The 26,902-nt window shown below is 40.7% G+C and overlaps 1 long non-coding RNA gene across 7 annotated transcripts; it reads right to left on the bottom strand.

Moving 5' to 3' along the window:
- Positions 1-1,825: 1,825 nt before the first annotated feature.
- Positions 1,826-22,445, bottom strand: LOC140697370 (uncharacterized). Of its 7 annotated transcripts, none has more exons than XR_012074336.1 (7): positions 22,272-22,445; positions 20,811-20,917; positions 16,321-16,536; positions 7,347-7,475; positions 6,299-6,367; positions 2,936-3,182; positions 1,826-2,652 (listed from the first exon to the last, which is right to left on the bottom strand). It is a non-coding gene; the product is annotated as an uncharacterized lncRNA (long non-coding RNA). The 7 variants fall into 7 exon arrangements; XR_012074337.1 differs by having other exon boundaries at positions 22,290-22,445; XR_012074334.1 differs by lacking the exon at positions 20,811-20,917 and adding an exon at positions 4,558-4,673 and having other exon boundaries at positions 22,290-22,445.
- Between the last annotated feature and the right edge of the window lie 4,457 nt (positions 22,446-26,902).

The raw sequence follows: 26,902 nt of genomic DNA, 5'->3' as shown, positions 1-26,902 counted from the left end.
TTTCTCTTGCCACTGTCTTTCAAAGCCACACCTGAGTAAGTCTGAGGGATGGCTGCTATCCATTTCAAATTGCATATACATACCGAGCTGACCCATCCATCAGTCAAGATTTAGCTTTCTCCTCCTTCTTCACTTAGTCACCCCAGATCACCCAGGCAGTCATAAGTATGAGCTGAGGGAAGAATGCTAGTGAGTTGAGTGAGGGGTGCTGGTGCAACAATGGGACTCTGGTCTACACCCTCACACAGCTCACTTTGACCTCTGCCTGTTCATGCTCAGCCTGGAATATACCACTTCCACTTTGTGGAGGATTGCTGTTGGGTTAGTCCAGTATTAGGACGATCGGTCTGTCAAGACCCAGCTTACGATGGGCAGCTTGAGAAGCTTGGCCACGTGGTGTCCTTTGTTAAGCATTCTGTCTCTTTCAGGGCCCAGTAGCATTCCAGAAGTCGTTTTTCAAAAGACACGGCCTTGCTCCTGAACCTCTGGGACCTGTATCATGATTCTTCCCGTGGGGCTTGCCACAAACTCCCCACAGCATCTTTCCCCGACTGATACCTGCAACACCACCGGATCTACCGAGTCATGTGATTCGCGCAGGAGGGCTGCTCGCATCAGAGTCTGGACGTGCTGTAGAGCCCTTTCCTGTTGTGAAGCCCTCAAATCCAGCAGCCTCTTGCCTCACCCAGTACAGGGGCCTTGAAACTGTCACTAGCTGTCGAATGCGACATCTTCAGAACCCAAAGAGGCCTACCAGACACTGTGCATCCTTCTTCATGGTAACAGGTGAAAGATACAATAATTTGTTTTTCCCTTTGGAGGGGATGTCAGCCTGCCCCTGACCACTCGGGCTTAGAAGTTTAATATGTGTAGCAGGCCCCTAGATGTTCAGAGTTTATCTCCCACCTTCTGGAGCACCTATAGAGGCTAGCTTTTGTTCATCCTGCCTAATTAACATACTGCTCATTAAGTAATAGGTAAATATGTTCTGGGGAATACCAAGATAGTCTGGAGATCTCCTGCAGCATATCAATGCAGAGGGCAGAAATCTGCGCGGCTCTGGGATAAAACTTAAAATATATGTTGTTGTTTTCCATTTGACGTGAATATGAAACATTTTTGATCCCCTCTCTTGACCATGATGGAAAAAAAATGCACTCACCATGTCATTGACCACACACCCTGTTCCTGGGGCCGTATTACATTTCTCCAGCAGAGATGCCACATCTTGGATGGCGGCTGTGCTTGCTGTGGCCTGCAGCAGGAGTCAGCAAACTCAAGCCTAAGAGTCGAATCCAGCCCTCTGCCCACTTCTGTATATGAATTTTATTTTATTTTTAAAATATGTTACTGTGTTTTACTGGAACTCAGCCACATTTACAAATTGTCTATAGTTGCTTTCATGCTACAACAGCAGAATTGGGTAGTTGAAACAGAAACTCTAAATATTTATTATCTGGCTCTTTGTGGAAAAAGTTCACTGACCCCTGGGCTACAGTAATCTTCCAGGACCCATCTGGCTTCTTCAGGGACTGGATTAGCAATTTAGATGAAGATGTTTTGGGGACCACCACCTCCGCATTTTTTTTTATCCCTAAGAGTGACACTAGTCTTTGCTTTTTCTCCCAGGATGTGGCATCACTATCTTGAGGGAGAAGGGGTTCAGAGCCTTCCGCTTGGCCTCTCCCATTGACACCTCCTACCCCGCAGACCAAGGACTGGATGTGGGAGTGCAGCAACTGCCAAGTATGTCATTCCCAACTCTACATTTGGTGAGAGGGAAGTAGATCACAGGGTGGGTTCATGGACATAGTAGACCACTAAGCCAGGACCTACTTAGGATTTTATTTATTACCTAGTCTCCATATCATTTCACTGTAACCAGGGGCCTATGGTGATGCTTTTGGGTCTCTGAGTATCAATGTCTACTCAAACCTTGTTCCAACAGTCCTTGGAATGTGCAGAAATTCCTCTTTCTCCGTTGCACAGTTATCTGAGCAAATATCTTCTGGGATGGGAAGGTGGAGGGGTGGTGGCACCTAACAGTGGAGGTGAGCAGCTCCTATAGTCTGCAGGGTCAGCAAGATCAGAGGAGTCTGGGAGTCAAAATTCAAGGGCCTTGACTGAGTGTTTAAGCCTCCTGAACTTAGCCCTTGGCTCTCTCCACCCTCTTAAAGGAGATGAGAGCTTCTTCGTGTGCACCTAAAGAGGCCCTCTGGCTCCATATCCGGCTGTGAGCCCCTCTGTGTTCATTTTCTCTCTGCAGAGCATCATTGGCACTTAGCAGTCATTGTCCAATACTCTTATCCAGGCAGCTGCTCTTTTCTCCATGTACCTCAAATGCCTGCTGAACCATTCCAGCTAGTTCATTCCCTTCTACCAGTACACTCTCCCAGTTCACCGCAAAAGAAAGTTTTTTTTTAACAGTTGGGCTGCCACCTTGCCCCAGGGCTATCTGTGTTCTTCCTACCACCAGTCATTGGTCCTCACTGCCAGCCAGAGGTGATTGATAAGTGCTCCCAAACCCCATCTTATTGCCTACTTTCTTGGGCCACTCCTGGTACCAGCTCTTAGGTTCTCATAGCTTAGGTTCTCTGGAAGCAGATGCTGAGATGGAGTTTGGTGCGTAGGGTGTTTCTTAGGAATCAACACCTGTGAAGGGAAGAAAAGAAACAGGATTGGGCAGAGGACGAGGCTGAACCGCAATGCAGGCTCAACACAGCCTTGGCCAATTTGGCAAGGAGCTGTGGAGCGAGTGTTCTGTGCCAAACCAGAATGAATGTGCCTTTAAATCCCCAATTTGCTCAGTCACAGAGCGTGGGCTGCCTTGGGAAGGGAGACAACTGCCAGCTCTCCAGCTGACTGCGCTCCGTGCCCCTCCCCCAACTTCCAGCTGGGAAGCAAGTCCTCCTTTGAAGGGGTTTGGGTCACCCACCTGTGTGTCTATCCCAGCTTCCTTCTCAGTGTTGAGAAATCAAGGGGAAAACTTGAGTTATTGTAAAATGATGTTTTAGCTTGATAACCTGTGCTTCTTGAATGTGACTCCACTCAGGGTCTTTAAGTAGAAAGCATTGTGGCTGAGGAATTGAGGAGAAATCAGTGCTCTGGAGTTTGGGCTGCAGCAGCACATAGGAGTGGAAAGGACATTGCCTGGGAAAGGCACTGGGCCCTTGGAAGAAGACCTAGTTAGGAAGGAGAGGAAAGAAACGGGAACAGAAGTGTTCAGGAGTCAGAATTTGCCTACCTTACAAGACAGTCTTGTGTTAAAAAAAAAAACAGATTAAAAACAAGAGTAAACAGGATGGAGAACACTCAGAAACCCCATGTATTATTTTTTTGTTGTTTTGTTTTTCGTTTTTATCGAAGTATAGTGAGTTTACAATGTGTCGATTTCTGGTGTACAGCATAATGTTTCAGTCATACATATACATACTACAAAACAGAAACAGACCCTCATGCATTGATGTAAGGTGGTGCGGTTGCTGTGAAAAGGGGTCTGGCAGTTCTTCAAAAGGTTAAACATAGAGTTAACGTATGACACATCAATTCCACTCTGTTATATACTCAAGAGAACTGAAAATGTATGTTCACACAAAAAATTTGCACGTGAACGTTTATAGCAGCACTATTAATAATAGCCCCAAACGGAAACAACCCAAATGTCAATCAGTTGATGAATGGGTAAACAAAATGTGATCTACTCATGCAGTACAACTTTATTTGGCAATAAAAAGGAATTAAGAACAGGCGCATGCTACAATGTACATGAACCTTGAAAACATTATGCTAAGTAAAGAAGCCAGACACAAAAGACCACATCTTCTGTGATTCCATTTATATGAAATGTCCAGAATGGGGAATTTATAGAAACAAAAAGGAGATACGTGGTTTCTGGGCATTGGGGAAAGGAGAAATGAGAAGAGGCTGCTAATGGGTATAAGATTTCTTTTTGCTGTGGCAAAAATGTTCTAAAATTCATTGTGGTGGTTGCACAATTCTGTAAAAATACTAAACCCCATTGGATTGTGCACTTTAAATGGGTAAACCATATGGTATGTGAATTATTTCTCAATAAATCTTTAAAAGAAAAAAAGATGTCAACTGAAAAAAGAGTCTGCATTGAGTCTGACTGGAGCTAGCTCTTAAAGGTGTTGCCAGTTATGAGAACGTGGTGTATTTTATATCAGTTTTTAGGTTTTGATTTCTAAGAGTACTCTTCCAGTATTTGGAAATTTTTGTAGGTAAACACCAGGAATTTGAGAAAATTGTTGCAGAGAGTTTAGTGGTGTCGGAAAGATTTTTGTGACTGGCATTGGCAGTCAAGCTTCCCAAGGATATGGGGAAACTTTCCTATTTCCTATAGCCAAAGATTGTGCAGCTCCTTAACACCAGAGATACATGAGCTCATCTACCCACCTCCCCATCTATCCCTCCACACATCCATCCCTCCCTCCACCCCTCCGTCCATCCATCCATTCACCCACCTACCCATCCACCCATTCAACCACCCACCCATCCATTCGTCCATCCATCCAGTTAACATTTACCAGTACCTACTGTGTGTAGTTATTGGAGGCACAATTGAGAGCACAAAAGTCACCATCTTTATCCTTAAGCTTAGAGTCTAGTGGTAAGGAAATAAAATAAAAAGGCCATTGCAGCACAATCTAATTCTGTAAGAGGTAAATATAGGGGATATGAATGAATATAGATCTACTGGGATAGATCAATCCACTCAGTGCTCACTTCATCCAATCCTCTTTCTGTATAAATGAACTCCTTCAGTGTGCTCTCTTCCTCTTGCTCTCCAATAATCATTTCTCTTATTCAGTTAACTTTGAGATATATCCCTTTAGTGAGCAATCAGAATATCAAATTCTAACTCTATATATTAATAGGTGCTCTTGGGATGTTGTAATTTGTGCCAGATCTTTGCTGCTGTATTATAAATAGATGGCCATATTGTCAAGATCACAGTCACATGAATGTTCTAGAAATATTATAGCAAGCAGCTCAAGTTTATTGAAATAATTGGATTAATTACTTTCTCTTCTGAGACTTGGGATTTTTCTCCCCTTAGCAACTCTCTCTAGAGAAAGTTTTATTGCCTAGCCCTGTACATCTGTCTCCATCCATCTTAGATGGCTGGTTTGGATTTTACTTTGTGCTTTTAGTGGTTCTGTGAACTTGTTTGCCATAACTTCCTCTGCTCTGTCATGACTTGAGATGCTCTGAGAGAAGAGTAGTTCTTTGCTGCCTGCATTATGCTGACCGCGTCCTCACCTGTGTCGGTTTACTTGAGTTCCTTTTTTTTTTTTTTAACCACATTATCAGTCTTGAGTTTTTAGGTATTACAGATGCTTTCTCACAGTTTATCTTGATTTATACAGTCTCCCAATTTAAAAGAAAACAATGGTAGACATACTTCGGGAAGACCTGGGCAGGTTCTGAAACTTTGAGTCCTTTGAAGTAGGGCACTGAAGGAGGTGTGCTATTTCAGTCTTCTTTATATCGCTATATATTCTCTATATATAGTTGTGCTGTATATTCTAGTTTTCAATGTCTCAGCATTGAAAACTCAGAAAGGAGAAGAACTTAGGAAATACTGTATAGTTGTAGATACCACTCTGAGAGATGATAAAAAGGGCAATTGAATGCTATTGATTTATAGGATAAAATGTAAATATTTTGTAATAATTTCTACAATAAAGATCCTATCGTAATGTTTGAGCATGATACCTAAATTTCACGGTCTGTTTCCAATCTAAGTACTGCTTTAAAAAGTTATTGATAATTCCACTTGTTTCCGTCTCAGCAGAGCAATTTCCTCAAAGTGAAACTAAGTGAAAAAACCCTAAAAACGTTAATTACTCAAGAAAGATTGTCTAATTTCATATTACTGTCAATAGGACTCAAAATATGTGAAAATATTGATTAAAACTACATAATTAGGTTTTATGGAAATGAAGGCAGAAAAAAAGTGTAGTATAAACACAAAACACATTGTGAATTATGCATGTCATTATTTCATTACTCTTCCAAACATGGCCGAGCCATCAATGGGCCACAGTGATATGAACAATAGTTCATTTCTTTTGTGTTGGATATTTTGTCCACTTTCAGTTTACACTTATTTATCTATTTTGTCACTGAGAAAGTTTATTTTCCCAGGTAGGAGAGGAGAACATATTGTATTGAAGAGTTTGTTAGCTTGATTTATAACCTCTACAGAGTCTGTGGCCTTACCACCCTGAACGTGCCTGATTTCACCATGTAACTTCTACATGTTTAGACTTACAGTATGTGGGTCTCCATTTATGCTCTTGCTCCAGATTCCACAAATGCCTGAGGGAAGTCCACCCCATTCCTTAGGTTAAAATAAAAAAGCTCAATGTTCACATGACTAAAATATTTTTAAAGTTAGAAAAAGGCAAACACTGAAACGTCTAATTACCATCTATCCAATTCACCTCATCCCCACCTCTGTCTGAAAACCCTTTCCCACATAACCATGTTTATGAATTTCTTGTATTTTGTACACAAATAAAACCATATGTAAATATACCTTCTTATCTACCCTCTAAATGTTAGCCTACTATGTGTATCACTCTAAACTTTTCTTTTCCCATTTAATACGTTTTGGAAATCTTTCCATATTAGCATATGGGCAAGTTTCTCAATCTTTTAAATAGCTGCACAGCACTCCGTTGTTTGAGTGTACTGCAAATTGTTATTGAATCTCCTGTCAAGGAGGACATTTGGTTTATTTCTAGTCTATTGCTATTGTAAACAAACTACACTGAATAAACTTCCACATTTATCATTTTATGTGCAAGTAAATCTGTGGGGAAAAAATTACAAGAAGTAGGAATGCAGTGTTAGAAGGTATGGCCGTGTTTCTCTGCTAGTGACCTTCAGGGCTGGGGAATTCTTCGTTGTTCAGGACTGTCTTGCTTATAGTAGCCTGTTCACTGGGGCTACCCTTCCCCTGCTTAATGCCAACCACACCCTCTAGCCTCAGAGGTTAGCTAATGTGTGCCCTCTTACCTTTCCAATGGCTGCTATCTATCAAAATGTACTAACTGGTTTTTTGTAGGGAATTGGTTAGATAAATTATGATCTATCCTTACAATTAGCTATCATTTGTCCTATACTTAAGCCTTCTTGTGTGCTAGGTCCTGTTCTGAGTACTTTAAATATTAATATGCCTTTGATCTTCAGGACACTCCTGTCAGATAGACGGTGTTGTTACATTTTACAAATGTAGAAACTGTTGCATCCAGAGGTTAAATAATTTACCAAAGTCCACCCAGCTGATGGGCATGGAAGCTAGGAGCTGAACTCACCCAGTCTGACTCCAAAGCACCCGTTTGGCCATTCTGCTATCCTCTCTCTTAAGAAGTGTGCGTCACAACACAATGTGAATGTATTTAACATGACCAAACTGCACATTTAAAAATGGTTAACATGGGAATCTAAAAAACAAAAAGAAAAGAAAAGTAAAAGACAAATGAACATAAATACAAAACAGAAACAGACTCATATACATAGAATACAAACTTGTGGTTGCCGAGGGAGGAAGGGGTGGGAAGGGACAGACTGGGAGTTCTAAGTTTGTAGATACTGACAGGTATATATAGAATAGATAAACAAGATTATACTGTATAGCACAAGGAAATATATACAAGATCTTGTGGTAGCTCATGGTGAAAAAGAATGCGATAATGAATATATGTAAGTTCATGCATAAATAAAAAATTGTGCTCTACACTGGAAATTGACACATTATATACTGACTATAACTCAATAAAATAAAAATTTTTTAAAAAGATACTAGGAGAGTGGAGCCTAAAAGTTTTCATCCCAAGGAAAATTTTTTTCTTTTTTTTTTCTTTTCACATTTTTTGTATCTATACGAAATGATGGGTATTAACTAAACTTACTATGGTAATTCTTTCACAATTTATGTAAGCCAAGTCATTATTCTGTACACCTTAAACTTGAGCAGTGCTGTGTGTCAATTATATCTCAATAAAACTGAAAAGAAAAATAAATAAATATATCCTTAGATTTAAAAAAAATGGTTAACATGGCCAATTGTATGTTATACGTATTTTAACCACAATTTTTTCACAAAACCTGTTTTTTAAGAACGGGGGAAAAAGTGAGGCAGACCTATACATCTGAATCTGGAGAGAAGACCATGAAGAAGTAGGTGATAAGGGAAAGGGAGAACAATATGAAAATAACATCAAACCTAAGATTTTAGAGAGAATTTAGGATTATTGAGTATGAAGCACCTTCCAGACAACCTAAAATTTGGTTTTCCATGCTTATCATTTGCAAACTGTCTTCACAATTTCCGCCTTATCCGTCTACTGCCCGTATAATTTATTGGACTATTTCTTTAAAATCAACATGCTTTTCCTCTATTTCATCAAAGAAATAGTATTAGTGCAATCAAAGTTTAGTTGCAGATTTTGTGTGTGTGTGAGGAAAAAAAAAGTAAAATAAAAGGAAAGTTTCTGTGTGGACGACCTAAAATCCCAGGGTGCAGCACACTTTGGGGATTTTGGATTCAACACCGCATTTTCTTTTTGCAGAGGAAGAAGCTGAGGACCAGAGAGGCTTTCATGACACAACTGAGACCACACTTCGAGTTGGCAGTGAGTCTTGATGCAGACCTTGACCACGTACGTGACTTTCAGACTTGCGCCCTGTCCAGAGCTGGAGACCAGCTCTCCCAACCGCCTGCGCTCTTGTCTCCTTAGGTATCCCAGCAGCCTGTCAGACTCAGCCCTGAACAGAACTCATCTTTCCCCTCTCAAAAGCTGTTCCTCCTCTTGGCTTCCATTATTGCTACCCAGACACCAGGCATCAACATGGTTCTTGGACTCCTGTGTTCAAGTTGCCTCGGAGCCTGTTAGGATCACTCCCTCCTTATCTGATCTCTCAGTGACAGTCCTGGTAAATCCAAGGACAGTCAGCTCACTCGCGTCTGAGCTCTCTGTATGTTTTAATTTTGTCGTATTTATTACATACTCTCTATCATACTCATTTTTTCACACATCTTATCTGTAAACTTTAAGTTTCTTTTTTTTTACATAATTTATCTATATGTTTCTCTTTTTTTAAGATTTTTTTTTTCATGAGGGGAGGAAGGCAGGTTTAACCTATGTATTTATTTTAATGGAGGTACTGGGGATTGAACCCAGGACCTCACGCATGCTAGGCATGCACTCGACTGCTGAGCTATACCCTTCCCACTGTAAACTTTTTTTTTGAGGGAAGGAATTTCATAATCTTTTAACCTCTAGTTTCTCACACATGTATAGAGTGTACTAGACATGTTTGAATGAGTGAATGAATCAATCAGTGGGTGAATGAGTTACTACAATTAAGGTGAGGTAAAAGCAGCATGGGGAGTTATGATTTTAAAATAATCCTTTGGTTAATATTTCAATGGCAAATTTTTAGAAAACAACTTAAATGTAAGCTTTCTTGCTGGTTTATGACGCAAAGGCAGTCTTAGTCTACACTCAGCTGACCTTGGCTCCACTTAAGAAATATAAGATATTTCTAAATAAAAGATAGCTGTAAAAATCCAGTTTATTATTGGCCACACATGATTTATAATGAAGGTACCATCTGTCAGTCTAACAATTAACCTGCTTGAAGTATAAGCAGGAGGAAAATTAATAAATATGTTGATTATTCTTTCAGGCTATGGACACTGCCAGCAGTCAGCTTTTAACTCTTACAGCAGCAAAAGCATAAATCTATAATACTGTTTTATGACATGTTATTAACAAATTAGTAAACTGGGAGGCTCTAGAATTATGTTCTTGAATATTCTTTGTCTTATACTAATTACAATTCCAGTTCCTTGTTTCTTTGCTCAGTTAGCTCTTGTATAGTTAAAATCAAACTTAAATGTCACCTCCGACGTGTTGTCTTCTTCCTGGGGAAGAAGTTAGGCACCTTCATCAGACTGTCACTCGGGTGACTCTGATGCAGGTGGTCCACAGGCCACACTTTGTGTAGCCCCACACAAGCCTCCAAGTGTTTCAAGGATAAGAGTCATTTTATTCATTTGTATCTCTAAGACCTGTATAGACTATGTGCTATACGTAGACACATAACCAAAGTACAATCTGTTAGTCGAACATTAACCTATTTGTAGTTAAGAGAGTATAATCTGATACAATGAATGAATACATGTACACTGAGTGAATGACCTCAGCTACTGTGTGTGTGTGCATGTGTGTGTTGTGAGAACACCCATCCAAAACCCAAACCTAAGTTGTGTTTTTAATACAATTCTATAAGGTGGGGAGGGTATAGCTCAGTGGTAGAACACAGTGCTTAGCATGCACAAGGCCCTGGGTTCAATCCTGGTACCTCCGTTAAAAATAATAATAATAATAAATAAATGAACAAACCTAATTACCCCCCCAAAAGAAAAAAACAATTCTATAAGAATTGTTTCTTGCTATTTGCCTTAGTATGCAGTATCAGGATTTCTTACTATTTTTTTCCCAGCATCAGTACAGTACAATTTATTTTTTAAGATACCATTCACTTACTTTGTAAAACCCAATTCAAAATAATATGCTTTCACAATTTAAAAAAATGGGGACCAAAGACTCAAAGAGGAAATACAAATCACCTCTAGTCCCTCCTCTGAGAGATGCCCGCTGTTCACAGATGGACACATGTTATGGTTGAATTATACATAGCTGTACTTTATATTTTTTAATTAAAAAATTAGCTTTTATTGCTTCTCTTTAGAGAAGATATTCAAGAATGGAGACGAGTTTCAGACACCCTGTAAGTTCTAAAGAGTGATGACATGTTTGAAGACCAAGTACTTTTTCAGTTAGTTTCCTAATTAAACATTTTGCTTTGTTCATTAAGGCTCTTGTTCAAGCAGCAGAAACTAACTCTTGCTAAATTAAGCAAAAAGAAGCTTTACCTGAAGAATATAGGGGTCTCCTGAGATTGGAGAGAGGCTGAAAAACAAAGCTTACCCTGGATGGAGATCTGGCGGTCCTGGCCTGGACTTCCACCCTTGTCTGCTTGTCTCTTCTCAAAAATCAGAGTACCAGGAGACAGTGGATTTTGTTTTGTTTTGCTGAACTCAGGTTACATAAAACTAGGTGGACTTGGTGACAGACTGGTTATGGGTGGAGAGGGGAAGAAAGGCTCCAGCAGTGATCTCCAGGTTTCTGGCTCCCCTAAATACCTTGCTAACAGTACCATTTCCTAAGATTAGGAACAGTGGAAAAGGACCAGGCTGGCTAAATCTTGGGAGGGGTCAGATGAATGGTTCAGTTGGGGGCATGCTGAATTTGAGATACCCTGAGACATCAAAGGATGTTAAGTAGGCTACTGGGTATATGGCTTGTGCTGCAGTTTTTCTATCTGCATCTCCAGACCTCCCCTCCACCCTGTTTGCAGCCCTGGGAGACTGACCTGCATCAACAAACTCCCTTTGCTTTTGGCTTCAGATGGGGTTAGTTCAATGGGGAGCAATGGCAGGAGATCAGAGAAGGAGAAGCAGTGAGGTGGGTCACTCCTTGATTTTCCTGGCTTCTTCCCTGCAGAGTTGCTGTGGGTTGGCTGCAACCCTGAACCAGAGGTCACAGCTCTTGTCAGATATGGTCTTCCCCACCAACCCCTCACCCTCCGGAGTCTGGCTGTGCTCTTGCTTGTTTCAGAACATTGTGCTACTTCCGATAATTTCCCTATATTCTGTCCACCCACTCAGATTGCACCAACCTAAGTGTATCACTCATTTCTTCCAGAGTCCTGACTGATACATGAGTACAGAATTCAAAGGGAAGGTTCAGGCTGGAGAGGTATTTTGTGAATCGCCTGTTTATAGATGTAGTAGAAGCTGATGTGGATGGTAAGTTCCTCTGTAGGGGCGCACAGTCAAGAAATGAAGAGTGTTTAGGACTGAGCTTTAAGAATCTCTACCTTGCCTCCCGCTGAAACAGAGCAGTAGGAAGAAAGACCTGATGATGGGAACCTCTGGGGACCCCCTTGGATCCATTAAAGAGGGACTACACACCTGTTCTTGATCATCCACCATGGCATCACACAGCAAGAAAGGGACAATTCACTACAGGGAAATCAGAATGATACTGGGAGAATGGATGCTGGATGGCTGGACCCAACACATACACACACACCCCTACATACTTATGCATGCATATCTACGTAAGTTCATTAAAATGAGATACAAATATTTCTGCTTTGTCAGCAAGATTAATTCTGCTGTGAGTGGCAGAAAATCCAAAATGGTAGTAACATAAAACAAGATAGCAGTTTATTGCCCTATCATGTAAATGAAGCTTGGAAATAGTTCAGGGCTAGTATAGATAGCACTCATGGTGTCAGGGATCAAGCCTCCTTTATCTTGTTGTTCCACCATCTTCAGCATACATGTTCCACCTCATGGTTCAGGATGGCTGCTTGTGCTCCAGTCATCTTGTCTGCATTCCAGCCAGCAGCACATTTTCCAGATATTGCAAATAGCACTTATGTTTATATCTCTGTGGTCAGAACTTAGATATATGACCAATCTACTGGTGCGATACTGAGAAATACCTTTGCTTCAGATGACCATGTACCCAGCTTAAAACCAGGAGTTCTAATATGAAGGAAATGGAGGAGAATGGAAATTGGGACACCACTAGTGGTCTTTGCCAAATACATGATTTTAAAACCTATTTTCTTTTTCATTCAAAAATTTTTCTAACTTTTGATGACTCCTTGCCAGCCATAGCTATACTGTAATACCCTTCCATGTATACTACGTCTTCTAATCCAAAGCACCCATGGCAAATGTTAAATGGCGTCAATGATCCAACACATGGCTAGCACAGCTTAGGAAGATTCCTTAAACCAACCCCGCTCATTCACAAATCTTAAAACATTAGAGTCAGAAGGACCCGGAGAGAACACTCAGTCTGGGAAACTGAGCAGTGACAGATTAAGGCACATATTTCAGGGACGTGCAGCTTGGTGGCAAAAGCCTGCCTCTTGTATCTCTGACTTTCTGTGATTTAAAAATTCTCGAGTATCTTTGATTCATGGGCAGGTTTTACACCCTGCTTTAGGCAGATGTGAATGTGCACATGTTACCCCTGGCTACACATCAATTTCTAGATGGGAATAAACTACCCATCGCTTCTTTTTCTAGGAGGCATATGATGCTGTGGTGAATGGGGCTGTAAATTTCTGCAGGAGATGAAAAATCCCACAGTAGGCACTCATTACCATGTCATTGGACTGCCTGTTCCTATAACAAATACAGTCAATTTTGTTTATGGGCCTGGTAGGGAAGGTAGTCGTTGGCTCAGAGAATTTGGCTCATTAAACCAGAGTAAAGCAACCAAAAAAAATTTTTTTTATCTTAAGCAATGTGAAATAGTAGCAATTCAAAGTCCAGCCAAGGGTAGATTGGGAAGACGGTAGGATGGTAGGATTTTTCTCATTATGTTGGAAATGAAGGCATTTCATGGCTTAAAGGATCAACAACTACTCTGTTTGTGGCAAATTGTATCTGAATTTTGGAGTTATTAAACCCTGTCTAGATACATGGCAAAGAATGTAGCATGGTGAAAGAGCTTTATAATAAAAATAGTATCTAATGCATAAGATTTTTGGTGAGAAACAAATGCAACTGTGAATGATAAATAATATTATCAACTTTAAACTGCCACCAATGTTATTTTAATCAGCATCTTCTTTGTCTCATGGCTCCAGCCCAGATGTCATTTAGCCAGCAGGACTTACATGTATTAGTCTGATATAATTATTAGGTCCCAGAGAGTCTTCGGTTATTAGTCCCAAAGGTGCTATCTTAGCCAGATGGCCAAAAGGTTGTGTGCAGCTCTGTTCAGTGGGAGAATTAATGAGTCATCATGTAATTTCACCCATTTGTGTGGGTAGAAAGTTGTTTAATTTGAACCTAGCATCAGCAATTATAGATATCTCTCTGAAACCCTTTTAAAAGAATCTAATCTTTCTCTAAGATTTTAAAACAGTAACAAGAGTTGAATAATGATAGTGTTACTTTGGTTCCTGGTAAACTGTCCTCTTACCACATTGCTCATTGGTGACAATAGTTGAATGGTGCCAAATTATTACAGATTTTGAATCTCCATATAATAGCTTGCCACATGCTGACTTGTTTACCAATTCTTGAAAATGCCATTGGACACAAAGTTGCAAGTAGAATTATTTCCCCATACTTTATGTAGAAAGAGGCTTCAGAATTTCCTCATGAATAAGATTGTGAAACTGCTGAGTAATAGCTGTATTAGTTATTCTCTGCTGTGTAACAAATCCCCCCAACCCTTAGATGCTTAAAAGAATTCCTGTGGGCCAGAAATCCAAGCACAGCATAGTTAGGTGCCTCTGACTCAAGATCTGTCTGGGTTTGCAATCAAGCTATCGGCTGGGGTTGTGATCTCATCTAACAGCTCAGCTAGTGGTGGCGCTGGGGTCCACCCTAAAGCTCACTCATGTGCTCATTGACAGGACTCCATCACTTGCCATTTGGGCCTTTCCACAGGGCTGCCTCATGACATGACAACTGGCTTTCCATGGGCCAGTGAGCAGAGAGAGAGAGAGAGCAAGAACCAGAAGCTAATCGTTTTATAATTTAATCCCCAAAGTAACACTTCTGCCATATTTCATGTGTTAGAAGTAAGCCAGTAAGTCCAGCACGTAGGACTGGGAAGGAGAACACAAGAGCATGAATATAAGAAAGTGGAGATCATTAGGGATTATCATAGAGGCTTCCTACAACAATGACTCTGGAGTTTTATAATTTTGAAATAATTCTTTGGCAGACGGTTTCCATTTTAATAAATTATTTTGTTTTTATATAGTAACTATTATTAGATATATGTTAATCAAATGAGGCTCTGTGAGGTTAGATACCTGCTGATAATTTTGTAAAATGTGCTTGATATCAGGTCAAGTTTTATGCTACTGGCAGGCACTGAGCCTGTAAAATCTAGATAGTACTTTTAATAGGTTCATTACAGTTCATCTAGTAAATTCTTTCAGTAAATTAAATAATAAACTAATTTTTACTCCTCCCAATTTTCAAACTAATGAACAGAAAGTATATTTTACATGGTAAGAATTTGGCTTATTGCATATTTGGCATGATTGGGTTAAATGTTATATACACTTCCTAAATGTAAGACAAAAGTGTGTGTGTGTTCATGACTTTAATCTCTCAGAGTGTAAATCAATCAGCAGAAGATGTACTAAGATAGAACCAACCAATATCATTTTCCTTTTGCCTGAAGAACTTCATTTAATATTTCTTTTAGTGTAGGTTCTCTGGCACTGAATTGTCTCAGCTTTTATTTATCTGATATTTTCTTTGAGTAAAGCATTCTAATGTGACAGTTTTTTCTTTTCAATGTTTCAAAGATATTGTACCAGTCTCTCTGGCCTGCATGGTTTCTGATGAAATTTGCTCTCATTCTTATCTCTGTTCTCTGTCCATAATGTTTCATAATTTTTCTGGTATTGTCTTTTGAAAGTTTTTATTGAAATATAGTTGAATAGTTGATTTACAATTTAGTGATTCAGTTATATATATATATATATATATATATACACACACACACACATATATATACATACTTTTTCAGATTCTTTTCCATTATAAGTTACTAAAAGATATTAAATATAGTTCCCTGTGCTATACAGTAGGTCTTTGTTGTTTATCTATTTTATATATAGCAGCCTGGAAACTACCTCCAGGCAGTAAACTGATGTAATTGTAGAGCTCACCTTGTTTATTTCCTTTCTTTCAGAGGTCATGGATCTGCTCTGCCTGTCCTCCAATGTGTGAAAACAGTTGTTTCTTATATTTTGTCTCTTTTTCTAGCTGTTTAAGGTGAGAGGATAAATATGGTCCCTGTTACTCCATCTTGGCTTGCAGTGGAATTTTTATGATGAAACCGAAATAAATATAGAATTTTACTTTTAAGAATCATTTAGCATATGGAATCATCTTCATTTTAGGTCTAATTGAACTATGATTAGTGAACTGCCTTTCAAATGTAAAGACAGTGCTACGTGTTGGGGTGCAGTTGCTTTTCTATTTCTTGAATAGAAATTTCACACAGGAAGAGGGCATGTAGAAGGTTTCTGAGAGAGTGGGAAAATGTTATGGAGAGCACGGAAGAAGGTACCACAGCAAAGGATTTGTTGCATTGGCTGGGTTCCTTGATTCGTTCATTCAGCAAGTACTCCCCCCAAACAAACGTTTTTGCCAAGTACCTGTTATCCTGGTTTTCCCACAGGCTGGAGCCAGCTAAGGAGCAGGTGCAGCCAAGTGCAGCTGGAAACTTTGGACTACCTGATGCTTCCCTGGTGCTCAGGAGCTGCTGCGGCTGCCTCCCTCTTTTGATTCTTTGGCTGCCATTTTAAAGGGTCACCACCATCCTTAGATCCAGGTGAGATGATTTTCTGTCCTGAGCCCTGTTCTTTAGACCTCTGTATTTTACAGATACAGGAAACATAAATTTATTTAAAACACACAATGCCCTGTCACTGTGATCCAGAGCTCAGCTCTGATGTGGTACAACATGTCAAGTTATATATCTACTCTCATGACTAATACTGTTCAGGACCCAGGGAAACACTTATCCACAACTTTTCCCCAAAGTCCTTTAAAACAATGGGTGATGGCGTCTGAGTGCCCTGAAGGTCTGTGTTTTACCACAGCAGACATTAGAGGTGGACACTACTTTGGCATGAGGATTTGAGTTGCAAAAAGGTTAGTAACGAGAAGACAAATTAACTATGGAATGCCTCCCCTCAGATAACTTGAATGCAACAGATTCTTCCACAATCAAATGCCATTTTCCATTAGTGCTGAATGTTCTTGTTCTGGCTTCTCCTTATAGTCCAATCTGTGGTTCCAGAGCACAGCATTCTCAGCAATTGCATATGGTGGCTGAGGAATAGTTTGCAATATTAATTTCTGTTATTTTAAAATTTGTTTATATGTAGACCTAGATGTAACATGAGTAAAATGCAATACCAATTCTTTACCATGTCAACTAAATGGATACTAAATGCTGGAAAAATTGCTCCAGTTTGAGTTTTCCAGGAAGCAAATGCCAAGACAGAGAGAGTCAAGTGCAAGAGATTTATGTAGGGGAAAGCCTGTGAAAGAGACAGGGAAGAGGAAGCAGGAGAGGGCAGGAAAAGCCATTAGCCCACAAAGTAGGTGTAATACCTGTGAAAGGAGAGAGGAAAGGAAGGAAGTTTGGGTAGGAGGAGTCTCAGATGGCAGTACAGTTCCGAGAAAATCTTGCCCAGCCTGCAGGGCTCTCTGGTGTGCAGACTGCACCAGAATGGAAGTGTCCTGCATTGAGCAGAGAAGACTAAGCCCTCATCTCCCTGCCTTGCAGCTTCTAACAGCTTCCTGGGGAGAGCATAGCCTCAGCTTGGACACTGAGGCCAGTCCTGCATGCACTGTGGCTGTAGCAGCCATGGACAACTGTGTGCTTCATGGCCATTTTGCTCTTTGAAGGGAGATCTGGGGGGCTCATTTTCATGGCTGGTAAAAACTGTGAATCATTTTATTTTTATGAAAAATTTGGGATTTAACACTATTTTTCAAAAATTAAACTAAAACATCACTTGATTTTGATTAAATTTTTGATAATCACATTGATGAACCTTGAGGACACCATGCCATGTGAAATAAGCCAGCCCCTAAAGGGCAAATACTGCATGAGCCCACTTATATGAGGTGTCTAGAGGAGTCAAACTCTTGGAAATGGAAAGTACAATGGTGGTTGCCAGGGGCTGAGGGGAGTTGTTCAATGGGTATAGAGTTTCAGTTTTGCAAGATGAAAAAGCTGTAGAGGTCTGTTGCATAAAAAGGCGTGTAGTTAAAAATGATTACAATGATAAATTTTATGTCATGTGTTTTTTACCACAATAAACACATTTTGATAAACATGCATTGTAATCAGTATTTTGCCTTCTCATTTTAATAGAACATTTTGAAACAGGAATGAAAAATAATTTTCATTATTTTTGGCCCTTGGCCCCACAAACACAAAGGCCTGCCGAGTTTCCATGTCTGTCAAAACTGGACCTCTCTGCCCTAGGGTCAGTGTAGCAACCTGACCCTAACGGCCTGTGTTTTATGACCTCTTTGCTGTTACAGAAACCTAACTCTTAACTGTAACTTGTCCCAGTTGATTTAAAATGTGCCAGAACCCTGTCTCCTGGCCCAGGCTGGGTCAAATGAACAGAGTGGGGGTAAAGTAGGAGGAATGAAGTCTCAGGGGAGCAGAGCAGGGGGACTGGTAGTATTTGGTACAAATGTTGCCAAGATCAAAATTAGCAATGAAGACTGGGTGTTAGAAGGCAGGAAAAGCATGTTGTCTTCAGAGGAAATTGAACAGGGAACTAAATTACAACCCACAACTGACATATCTGGACTTTTCATTTGTCTTAAAGAGAAAAATAGCATAACAGACCCACTCTTAAGACACGCTTTCAAGTGTCATTTTAAGATACAAAAACAGATCAGGTCATGCTCAGAAATCTTAATGAGAAACCTTCAACTCATTCTCAAGATTTTCATTGAATCAGACCCACCTGGCTCTGTTTCTCTGTTTTCAAAAGGCTAAATGCTTGGCAGGAGGCGTAGGTATGTAGGGAAATTTTAGAATTGCATGTCTCAGAGCAAATTGGTTGTGTTCCGAAAGTGCTGTTAGTGGGAGCATTGAATTATTATTACGTTACTGGGTGAATGAATACAAAATAACAGGCCCAGCTGGGCAGCATCCAGATGGCAGCCCTTACATGCTGTTTGGCTTTGGAATAGTCCCTTGACCTCTCTGTGCCTTGAGTTCCTCATCTGTAGCAAGGAGGGATAATGATAGTTCTTATCTCATTAGGCTACTTTGATGAGGAAATGAGGTTATACATGGGAATAAAATACTAAATGGGGCCTGGCACATACCAAGCATTCAATAAATATTATTTATAATGATTATTTCTTTATCCATGTGGATTGATTACAGTTCTAAGCTTAGCTGGCTGCCTTGCAACATGTGTTCACTAGGAGAGTGTTTAGTGGATCAGTTTCAACTCATCACCACTATAAACTACTAAAATAAAACAGCTCAGGGATCCTGTGATAATGGCAGTGGATCACCCTTGCCCCAAAAGATGAGGTTGATAGGGTTGGATAGTCCCTTTTAAATCAGTGCCATAAATCTATGACGCAGGTTTTGGAATGATTCTGCTAAAGGGCATAAAAGGAGTTTATTTTTCATGCCTGGGCTCTTGAAATATGTTACAGATGCTATGAAAAATAAGGATAAGAAGTGGGAGGCAAGAATTCTTAGATGAATGTGAGATTTAAGATGTTGCTTGCCAAAGAGTTTTGGTCTTGTTTTCTTGTATTTCAAAATTGTGTCACACAGGTCTCAATAGTGACAGTTTGAAGTTGGTTGAGTAGCTGATGAGAAAAACGTACGAATCTCTCTGGCTGGGCCTCCTCTCTGCTACTGTCCACCACTCACCCCAAAGGCCAAGTAGCCATGGGACCAGGCAGCCTCATATTCCTTTGGAATTCCAAACTGGTAATAGCAACAGGGAATATGGGAATCTGAGGGCCTTGAAAGTAACTTAAAATCATTAAATTGAGTTCTGTTTGACATGTTGAGATTTGCAAAGATTTCTTTCTTCCATTCTGGCTAAAGTCACTATGGATTAGAAGCCAGAATCCCTCCCTTTCTGCACTAGGAGTCAATTCTGAATGTTTTTCCTCCTTGAGATGCAGATTTAGGGAAACAAGGCCGAAGATACGCAATTCCATCCTGGCCTGCTTCTCAGCCCACCTTTGAGTTCAAGTTCCATGTCTGAAGAATTATTCTCTCCTTGACACTGGACCTTTCAAAGGAGAGGGAGCTTGCTAGAAGGGAAGGGTCTTAGAATAACCATCTCTCCTGAAAGATAGCTCACTGTAAACTTGACACAAAGGTTCCTAAGACAAAGCTTGCCACCCTCATTCACAGGGGCTGCTGGGCTGTCTGGAAGCACGTGATGACAGCTACCAGGAGACAGGCCACAGCTCTCAAAATGAATCCCTCAAGTCTCTTTCCGGCTGAACATCCCAGGTTCCTTCCACTTGCTCACTTATTAGGGTGTGGAATCTTCTTCCTCTCCTGTTTACAATCTTATATTACTTTTGGGCCACTGCCTCTACAAGTGGAGTCAAATACTTGACTCCAGGTGTGCTGTGACAGGGCCAGGTAGAGAAATGATAACCCCTGAGGCAGATTATTTCTACTCAGGGAGCTTGTGGAGAAAACCTAGACCGCACTCAGTAAATACTCTTGTCCACTCTTAGGATGCTTAGGTGTCCAAAAGGCCATTTTCACCTTTCCTGCTTTGAAGTTCCAGGGAGAACTTGATGTCACCTACTCTTAGCCTCTGACTTTAATTAAAAGGCATCTCTGACTCACCTAGAATCCTGCCGAAGGAGCCGAATGTCAGGCTGCACCTCAACCCTATGATAACTAGTAGACTTTTTTCATCTACTTGCTCGGGACATTCAAATTTACGTAGCCGGTTTATGGAATGAGCAACCCTCAAACACAACATGTTGGATTATTTTTTCCTGGCCCTGTGGACGTCTTGGGCAAATGGCATCTGTTTCTGATCTCTTTCGGTCGTTACAATGGTCTTATTTTCAGGTATTAAAAACTCCAGTCCCTTTTAAGTCTAAATCTTACCTCATATCCCTGCTCCCAGGCATCAGCTGCAGTCCCCCCAGAGCAGCAGTGGGGAGGGGCCATCCTTCCCCCTTCTGCTTCCTACCTTTGTCTTCTCTAGGATCTGGCTGTGGAAGAGGATGACAGAAACAGAACACCTGCACTTTAAGTAAGCTGGTGCTGTTTGCAATTCTCTTTGTTGTGGAGATCATCCAAATGCTGGCCTTCCTCTTCTGAAGCATTTCTGAGGACACCCCTCCCCCTCCGTCCCATCAAGTGCCTTCTTCTAATTCCACTATTTTCTGATTCAAGCACTGTACTTTTGTCTGATTTCTTATAAGTCCCCCTTAGGTCCTCTTCCAGAGGACCTGGGTTCTCCTTGATGAAATAAAAATTCTTATTTTAAGACAAGACAAGAAAAATTTAAACATATAAGTTTTCTCTGCCTGGTTTGACTTCCTCCCTCCCCTCTAGCGTGCATTGTGGATCTGCATTGTGTTAAGCAGACCTCCCCAATGGCAGGAATACTTGCTCAGCCATAAAGATCAGTTTTTCTCCTTCATTGGTCAGCCATGTAACTCCTTAAAAGATAACATTCCTTTTCAATCCTGTCAGGGGTCGCTATGACCCACCAGTCGCCTTGGACTTGCAGACATCTTTGGCGAACTTTACGTACAATGTCAATACATCATTTCCCTTCAAGATAGTGTTTGGTGCAGAACAGTCAGCTGACCTAGGGAGTTACTAGGTTGCACCTAATGGAAATTCTTATCTTAAATACTTACTCATGACCTACTCTTGTTACTAGCTATTATTACCTGTATTCTGCCTATTTTGCAAGATTATTGTTTCTTATGTTACCATATGTGTGACTGAACTTCAGAGAAAATTAATGATGATTAGGTGACCTGAAATGATTGACCACATATGAAGTCCTATAAGAGGGATGACTATAATAGTGTAACTCTAGACATGGGAAGAAACAATAAGAGGGGACCATTTCCTGGACCATAACAGACTAGCAAGACATGTGGTAGAAAGGCTTTTGGCCACTGTTGACAGGGCCTAGGCCAGGGATAGCACATTGAGTGGCCCATCAACAAAATCCTCACCTGACCTGGGAATGAGCATGCCTAGCATTGTGGGACAAATTGGTCACAAAATGCCTCCCAAACCTTGGTTGAAATTAAGACCAAAATGGAAGGGACTGTAAAATAAAGATTATTGCCCACCACCAGTTCTACAAGAGTCAAGCCATTGGCCATTGCAGTCACTGGTCTACAGTATAAAGCAGAGATCAGGATGAAGCACTCTGCTCTGGGAAATGATAGAAGTGGCCCTCAGATAGTGAAATATTTTCAGGAGAAATTTTTGATGAACCTGATTCTTGCATCTTCACCTGCTTTGAAAAGCACTGAAACCATTAATTGAGGTCTGTTCCCCGTGACTAGCAGCATACCCCTTCGTAAAAATCACACTTACACCGATCTCCCTCTTTACCTCTTGGGAACAGCTCTTGGAGCTCTCTGAGAGGCTGCCTCCTGGGTTCTAATCCTCAGGTTGACTCAAGTAAAGTTTTCCATTTCTTTGTTAGATTAACCATTGATTCCATTTTTGGTTGGTATCCTCATCTTCTCAGGTGTCCTTCTGGGGTCTTATGAAGATGATGACAGCATGGTGGCCCTCTGTGATGTCAACTTGGCCCATGGGCAGTGAGCACCCTTGTCCACCACAGGAGGAAGTGTGGCTTGCTTCCACTGCACTTCTCTTTTCTTACTCAGGCAGCTCTAACCAGTCCCTCACCTTACATCCTTGCAGGTGAGAATCAAGTACCAACTTCCGTGTTCTTCCAGGTTTTGGGGACATGTGTCAAGCTGTCTTCCTCTGGTCTCACAGAAGTCCTTTCACTGGCCTCTCTCTCCTCTTAAAGCATTTCAGTGTAGGCTGACAGTTCCTTCTGGAAAGTTCTCTGTGATCAATCACCTTGATACTAATTCTTTGTTGAGCTATACTCAACATTTTTGTAATTTTCTACACATATGCTAAACTTCAATAGAGAAGTTTATTTAAACATTTAAAAATTTATCTTGAAGGGGAAGAGTATAGCTCAGTGGTAGAGTGTGTGCTTAGCCTGCACGAGGTGCTGGGTTCAGTCCCCAGTACCGCCATTAAACAAACAAACAAACAAACAAACAAACCTAATTACTGCCCCCCAAATTTATCTTACATTGGCAACTACAACTTAGCTTCAAGTTGCCTAGCTACAACCCCCAGCAAGCTCAGGAATACACCCCCCCACACACATACACAGACACACACACAAAGGGAGCTGCTTTAGCTACATGAGGATCTGCTATAAGGTTTCTTTAAAGCAGTGGTGAGCAGCGCACTTATGTGACCTGGGGGTTCATTTGCAATCATTATTAACCAAAATAACGAGGCAGTCTCTGTGTACCCTGGAGAGTCTAACAGAGGAATTAGAGGTTTTCAAGGGCTGCAAGCTGCAAGCGAAAGAACTCAAGCAGCTAAACGGCTTGTGATTTGCTAATCAGAATACTAGGGTATTTGTGTTTTTTTGTTTTGTAACTTCAGACTTGAACAGGTCTTTTAAAACCAAGATACAGATCTGACCTCTTTTGTTGAACTCAAGAAGAATCAGTTGGACTGGAGAGTAAGCAAAGTGAGTGAAGGATGCCTCATCACCTCCAATAGACATAAACTTCTGTGTATATGTATGTATGTATATGTGGATATACAGATTTTTGCCTTATTGCTTAAATACTAAGGATAGTGACAAATGCCTTAGATCTTTTGTGCCTTGCCTCTCATTAATCACTCCCTCAGAGAATGTGTCTTACCCCAAAAGAAACAAAAACTTCCCTTTTGGGAGATGATTCTGCTTTTCTAGCTACTAGCAATTTTCTTAGCAATTGTCCTGTAAACCCTGTAGCCCACCCTGACTATTCTCGGTATGTGGCAGTACCACACTTCGGTCAAACATCTCTGCCTTAACCTAGAGCACCTCTTTATCTCATTGGATGACCTTGAAAGTCAAGCCATGTCCTTGTCATCTTTGGGTGTTTCTTTTTAAAGTGAGAAATACTGTTAGAGAAGGTGACCTTCTGAGACAGCTCCCCATGTTTTAACATGAGGCACACCAGCTATGTTCTGTGAAATAAGCAACTTCCCCAAACACCGACCCTTATTCATCATTAGGGTTTTCACAGAGTGGTAAAAGCCACCCTTTAAAGTTAAAATAGGTTAACCAAATTTGCCGACTACTCACTTTAGTGTACTGTATTGCTGTGTAATTTGAAAGGTAGAAAGACACAGTCTACTGGCTTAGAGAGAAGAATATAAGAACTTGCTCATAGGTTGAGGATTTTTTGATGAGTTATAAACCGGATTTCACTCACAGGGGCAAATCTCTCTTGTAATCCTGGAGGCGTTGTTTAAAAACGAAATGCACAGTAATCTTAAGCACAATTGTTTTGACATTTTATCAGCATGCAATTAAAATCCTTTTGTCTCAGGTGCTGGCTCTAAACTCTTGAATAGATAGAAGCCCAGGAACTGTGTTATGCATTTCAGAAAGAAGAAATTAATTTGATAACTGGTACAGTTCCGTCCCCAGGAGGGAGTGAGCAGTGCAGTGCTGCGCTCTGTTGGGCTGCTGCAGAAACATACACGATGCATTTTGTTTGCCTGCCAAGAGTCTTCCCTAGGAAATGTCTCCAGTCACATCCTTGGGAATAATCTGGCTGCTTATTCAACACAGCGGCTTCTTACAGCCGAAGGGCAAGAGAAACCCAATAATCTATGCAATAGAACAAAAACTAAAATATTTTAAAACTCCTTTGGTGGATGCTGAATATTTATACCCCCCTCCAAATTCATATGTTGAACCCTCTCATCTCCAGCGTGATGGTATTTGGAGTGGGTCTTTGGGAGATAATTAGGTCATGAAGGCACAGCTCTTGTAAATGGGATTAGTGCCCTTATAAAAGAAATACTTTTTTTGGCATTGACTGAAATGATCACATGATTTTTATCCTTTATTCGGTTAATGTAGTATATCACATTTATGGATTTGTGACTGTTGACCCATGATTGCATTCTAGCGATAAATCCCACTTGATCATAATGTGTGATCCTTTTATGATGCCGTTGAATTTGGTTTGCTAGTGTTTTGTTGAGGATTTTGCCTTCAGCTGGTTCTTGGATCTTGGACTTCTCAGCCTTCAGACCAGTGAGAAATAAACGTGATCTACTTCTGGTCAGTGAAATATAAGAGCAAGTCAGCTGGAGGGAAAGATTTTCCTCCCTGATAAGAGCAAAAGTGCAGAAGAAGAAAGTTCCATTTGTCCACTCATCCCTCCCTGCTTACGGGGCAGACATCTGGTAACTGGCAGGGGTTAATTCTCTGGGTGAAACCACTGAACTGCTGACCACCCCTGGAAGAGCTAGCTCTGAATTTCTTGTTGTTTGTGGTTTAAGCTTCTGTGGTTGACTATTCTGGTAATTAGAGCTGAATGCATTTCACCAGTACAGATGGTCTCAAATCTGGGTAGGAGGTAATGCTTCCTCACACCACAGCCTAGCGGAGTGTTAGAACTGGCTGTCCTACCTTCTGTTAATTCTCTTAGTTGCTACTTTGATTGCTCAGTGATCTAAGAGCCCTAAGGTTTATAGTTCAGTAAGACTCAGAGATGTGTAAAAGCAGACTGTACTTCCGAGCCGAAGGTGGCCTCTGAAAGCATGGTTTGAATGACACCAACATCCTCCACCCAGCACATAAAATAAAATAAAACAAAATAAAATAAAATGAAATGAATTTCCTTATATCCTGCTTTCAGGTCTGAAATTTTATTGGTACAGATTAACTTTTGCAGGGTCTTCAAGAGTCCTTTCTTAAACTACATATTTTCTTGTGCAGAGACTAGCATCTTACATTCTGTTGGCTCACATGTTAACTGAGATGGGGACAAAATGAACAGAATCTTAGGATCGATGAGTTGGTAGGGATCTGTGAGTCACCTGGCCTCACATCTTTTGGAGATGAAAGTTCTACAGACAGAGAGGTTCAGTAGTTTTCCCAGGTAGTGTCCACCTTAGAGCCAGAACCCCGCTTTGTAGATGTCCAGCCCAGGGGGGTTTATACTCTCCTGTCACCCTCAAATTAAGTGTGTGAACAGCACATTTTACAAGCCTGGAGGAACTTTGCTGCAATTTCTCTATCTGGGTCTGAGGCCTATGGACTTGAAGCTCCGTTGGAGTCATTTTTGCAGTTGGGGATGAGTGGCGTGGGAGGGGATGAGTGGCATGGGAGGAGCTGATGGACCCTGGAGGGAGCACACACGTGGCCAGTGGTCTCAGGATTTTGTCAGGTGTGAGCCCGCTCTTGTCCCCCATCTACTGGAAAGGGCAGGTCCTTCTCTCCCTCTTCCCACCTCCTTTCTGACTTATCTGGTAGATTAAATACATGTTCATTTTTAACGAACAACTCATTTCATGTTCTGACATTTGTTAGCCCATTTAACAAATGTCATCACGTGCTATATTGACAATAACATCACCTTCTCCAGAGAAATCTACTTCTGAGATTTATCAAATTCATCACTGCTCTGGACTCTTATTAAAGTTTTAGAGGCTTGATCATTTCTATGGGATCTTCAAATGAAAGTGTTTCTTAAAATGTTAGGTCAAATTATTCAGGCATATTCCCACATTTTTTGCTGAGCATGTAAGGATCTATAAAGAAATGCCTGCATCATTTTAAGAAATTCTGATCTATAAAAAAGCAAGAATGTGTTGCAATGTCAACGGTAATTAGTCTCTGCTTTAGACATGCAGTTTTAAAATGTATTTTTTCAAAAGAGCCACATTTGTGATTGTTTTAGTTGTTTGCTTTTGCAAAAACAACTATACAGTGCTTCAATTCCAAACATTTCTAAGACCATAAATCGTGGAATGGTTTCTGTGTTCTCTTGCCCTCTGGTGGTTAAACTGAGACCTTCCTAAGAAACATGTCAATAAACAACCTTATGGTCACCAGTGTACATCCACTGTCTTGCTCATTCTCAGATCTATTTGACACAAGCCTCCTTAACAGT

This window comes from Vicugna pacos, chromosome 7, assembly GCF_048564905.1.
Source record: "Vicugna pacos chromosome 7, VicPac4, whole genome shotgun sequence".
Classification (NCBI taxonomy): domain Eukaryota; kingdom Metazoa; phylum Chordata; class Mammalia; order Artiodactyla; family Camelidae; genus Vicugna; species Vicugna pacos.
The sequence above is the reverse complement of the archived record's forward strand: the minus strand, read 5'-3'. Positions and strand labels throughout refer to the sequence as shown.